Source organism: Triticum aestivum, chromosome 6A (genome assembly GCF_018294505.1).
Source record: "Triticum aestivum cultivar Chinese Spring chromosome 6A, IWGSC CS RefSeq v2.1, whole genome shotgun sequence".
In the NCBI taxonomy this organism is placed as follows: domain Eukaryota; kingdom Viridiplantae; phylum Streptophyta; class Magnoliopsida; order Poales; family Poaceae; genus Triticum; species Triticum aestivum.
In genome coordinates, this window is record NC_057809.1 from 604,303,669 (window position 1) to 604,307,633 (window position 3,965).

Genomic DNA, 3,965 nt, shown 5'->3' on the forward strand with positions numbered 1-3,965 from the left:
AGCCCGAAAGAGTTTAACGGTTACTAAAACCACTCGGCATTCCGAGGCAAATTTAAGGTGAGGCATAAAAGTTTGTTCACTCCGCAGGAGGAGGACTAGCAGGCTCGACGAACTCGTCTAAATCGACGCCGTCGACGATCCGAGTGGCTGCAGTGATGCAAGTCTCCATAAAAGATCGGAAGTCATGCTTCTGGGTGTTGGCGACCTTGATTGCTACCAGCTTATCTTGTCGCACCTCCTTGCAATGGACGTGAACCAAAGACAGAGCCACATCAGCGCCACACCGGGCAGAAGACTTCTTCCACTCCTGCACTCGGTCAGGGATTTAAGTCGAGTCATCAGGGACTCAATATCATTTTGGAGCGTGGCCTCTGGCCAAAGTGCCGGGTCGATCCGTGACATGGCGACCTTCAGTCGAGCCAAGTAGTCCACGACGCCGTCGATGCGGGATTCCAGTTGGAGCAGATTCATGGCAGTTTCATCTTTCACGGGAGAATTGATTGGATCCAAACCTGGTTCGATCCGCCCAGTCTCCTCCTCGAAGTTCTGGCAAAACTCTACATTCACGATCCAAAAATAAGTCAATTTTCATACGCTAAGTCGACACAAAAAAATCAGCCAGAACAAAATGTGCACCTTCAAGCTTGATGAACAACTTCTTGACAAGGCTCCTCAGATAGCTCTCCAGATCGTCCCTCCTACGAGCGATGCCTTCCATCTTCTCGCCCAGGTTGAGCTTCTCCTTCTTCCAGCGCGAGCACTCCTTGTTGGCTTCATTCAGAGCAGATTTCAGCTTGGTATTCTCTTCTTCCAACTGGCCGACCGAAGCCAGTTTCTGTTCAGCCAGGGCGGTTCTGTCGTCAGCTTCCTTTCGAGCAGCAGCCAAATCCTGATCCTTCTTCGCCAGAGCTTCTCTCAGTTTTTCTGCAAAGAAACGATGCTTGATTCAGAAAGAGCGGAAGGGTACTCAAGCCTAAGACAGACCAGTCGACAAACTCATCTTACCAGTGGCGCCGTCCTTGACCTTTTGTAGCTCTATCTTGGCCAGATCCAAGTCAAAGTTCAGTTGAATCTGCTGTTTCTCCAAGTCAGCAAAGCGAGCTCCAAGATCACAAGATTTTTGAAATCAAAGGGGAGAAGTTATTTTACAGCAAAAAAGACAAAGACATTAAGTACTAAGACTACGGTCGACTGCCCGCAGTCCACCATAGTCTCGGGGACTACACCCAGTGGTTGCACTTTGCGTGCCCCCACCGGTTCTGATCCCACTCGACTGGCCCGCCGGAGTCGAGTGCAGGGAGTAAAAAAAGGAGAGAAAGTAGAACTCAGACCACAGTCGACTGCCAGCAGTCGACCGCGATCTCGGGGACTACACCTAGTGGGTGCACTTGGCGTGCCCCCATCGATTCTGATCCCACTCGACCAGATCGAGTGGAAGAGACAAACTACCAGTTCAGTTTACACTCGACAAAATACAAAGACTACAGTCGACTGCCAGCAGTCCACCATAGTCTCGGGGACTACACCCAGTGGGTGCACTCAGCGTGCCCCCACTAGTTCAAAATTTTAATCGACGCACCTAGTGGGTGTACAGATGCAAAGATTTTCGGAAAGAGTCTTCAGATAGCATATCCTAACAGAACAAGCAACAACCAACTAACCCGAATGTTGCTCTGGAGAGCCGAGCTGGCATCGTAGGCGGCTTGGCTGGCGTCCCGCACCGTCTTCATCTTCTCCATCATAATGCCCGCGTGGCGTATGTCTTCCCTGGCAGCATTTACCTCGTCCTCTGGGACATGATGGGTCGCAAAAACTGAAGGTGAGTCGACAGGGGCCTGAGCAGTCGACAAGGAAGGCAAGGCACTCGACAATGGCACGACGATGGTAACAGAACCCCGATTGGCATCGCCAGCGTCCTGAACGAATGGCTCCGCCCTCGGCGTCGATTGTGGCACCTCGATCGCAGGAGCTTGCCTATTTTTCCTCGTCAAAGGCCTCTCGGGCTCTTCATCATCATCATCAGGGAGGTCAATAATGTTAGGGGCTGTTCAAAGTTCAATCAACAAAATCACATCACCCAATGGTACACATTGCAGTTGAATCGACCAAAATAAAGACAATATGGTAGAAATCATACCCAGATTAGAAGTGACCGCATCCTCCATCACCTCATCATCGTCCCTGTAAGCTGAGGTCCCGGAAGTAGCAGCGCTGACAGTTCCAAAGTTCGTCCGGTTAAAGCAAGAAAAACAAACAGCACAGGGCGTCGAGTAAATATGAAGGGAGACAGTCACGCGGAAGCGATGGGGATGTCAATCTTAATCTTCGGCAATGCCTTCCGAAGCTTCGGCTCTGCGACTTTGGGATGCTTTGACGCTTTTTCAGTCGGAGTTGGCGAAGAGGTCCGAGGATGCTTTGAAGACTAACCAGCTTGAGCAATCGCCTTTTCACGGGCGCTCGGTCGTTCTTGGTTAAGTTTGGACCACCTCTCCCTGCGAGGAGGCGACTCGACTTCTTCTTCGTCACTTGGATCGTCGCTTTCTTCGTCCCCTCCACCGTCAGACTCCCATTCGCCACTGTCGCCGCCGCTCGCTTCTCCTTCCGGGTCCTGCCCTTGCTCTCCGTTGGGCATTGAATACATTTGAATAATGGCCTGAAAGAAAGCAGGAAGAACAAAGTCAGTCGACTCAGTATAGGTAGCTGCGCGGGTGAATTCAGATTACAAACAAAAGCTCAGAATCGGACCTTCTCTGGTACATGAGACTGGTCGAATGGAGGAACTCTCCTGGCTCCCCTGGGGTTGTCCTTGTTCCCGGTCATGCCCAACAGCCACTTCTCCAGTGTGTCATCATCGACCTCCTCCGGGTGAATCCGAGTGGAGTCTTCAAGACCCGAATACATCCACATCGGATGGTCTCGGGCTTGAAGAGGCTGGATGCGCCGCTGAAGGAAGACCTCCAAGAGATCCATACCAGTGACCCCGTCACGGATAAGCTGGACCACTCGCTCTACCAGCACCCTCACCTGCGCCTTCTCCTCCGGGCGCACCTTCAAAGGGGAGGGTTTCCTCACTCGGTCCATGGTGAAAGGAGGGAGGCCAGTCGACTGCCCTGGTGTCGACTAGTCTTTGCAGTAAAACCAGGTCGACTGCCATCCGCGAACTGAGTCGGGAAAAATCATGGCCGGAAAGGAGCTTTTCCCTCTCATCTGGACACCAAGACCCCCACACATCTGAATCACTTGAGTCCCCTCGTCACTCGGATTAGCCTTTTTCACCGTCTGGGAAATACAAGTGAAAATGTGCTTAAAAAGGCCCCAGTGAGGCAGACAACCCAGGAAATTCTCACATAAAGAAACAAAAGCGGCGAGATAAACAATTGTGTTGGGAGTGAAGTGGTGGAGTTGTGCCCCAAAGAAGTTCATAAATCCCCGAAAGAAAGGGTGAGGAGGCAAGGAAAATCCACGGTCGACGTGGGTGGCAAGGAGAACACGCTCACCCTCCCGAGGTTGCGGCTCGGATTCCTTCCCCGGAAGCCGCGCCGATTCATAGGGGATCAGCCCTCCTTCGGCTAGGTCGTCGAGGTCTTCTTGGGTGATCGTTGAGCGGATCCAGTCACCCTGGATCCAGCCCTTCGGCAGGCCGGTTCGCGAGGAGGATCCGCCCCGACTGATCGCCTTCCCCTTCGACCTCACCGTCGCCTTCTTCGCCCGCTCTAGAGCCGCCGTCTTCTCCTTCCCCATCGTTGCCGGCGAAACACGTACGGAGCGGTGGCGCTGGGGCGAGAGCCAGCGCGGCGAGGGAGCGTGAAGAGGAGAAGAGATAATGGGGACGCACTATTCGAAGAGGCCCCGGTCCGACGCCTTATATGAGGCCGCTTCCGAGTGGCTGACTGGTAGGCCCGGGCGGCCCTGTCAAATCCCGTAACAATCGCATGCGTGATACGTGGCGAAAAAGGTGGAGCGGG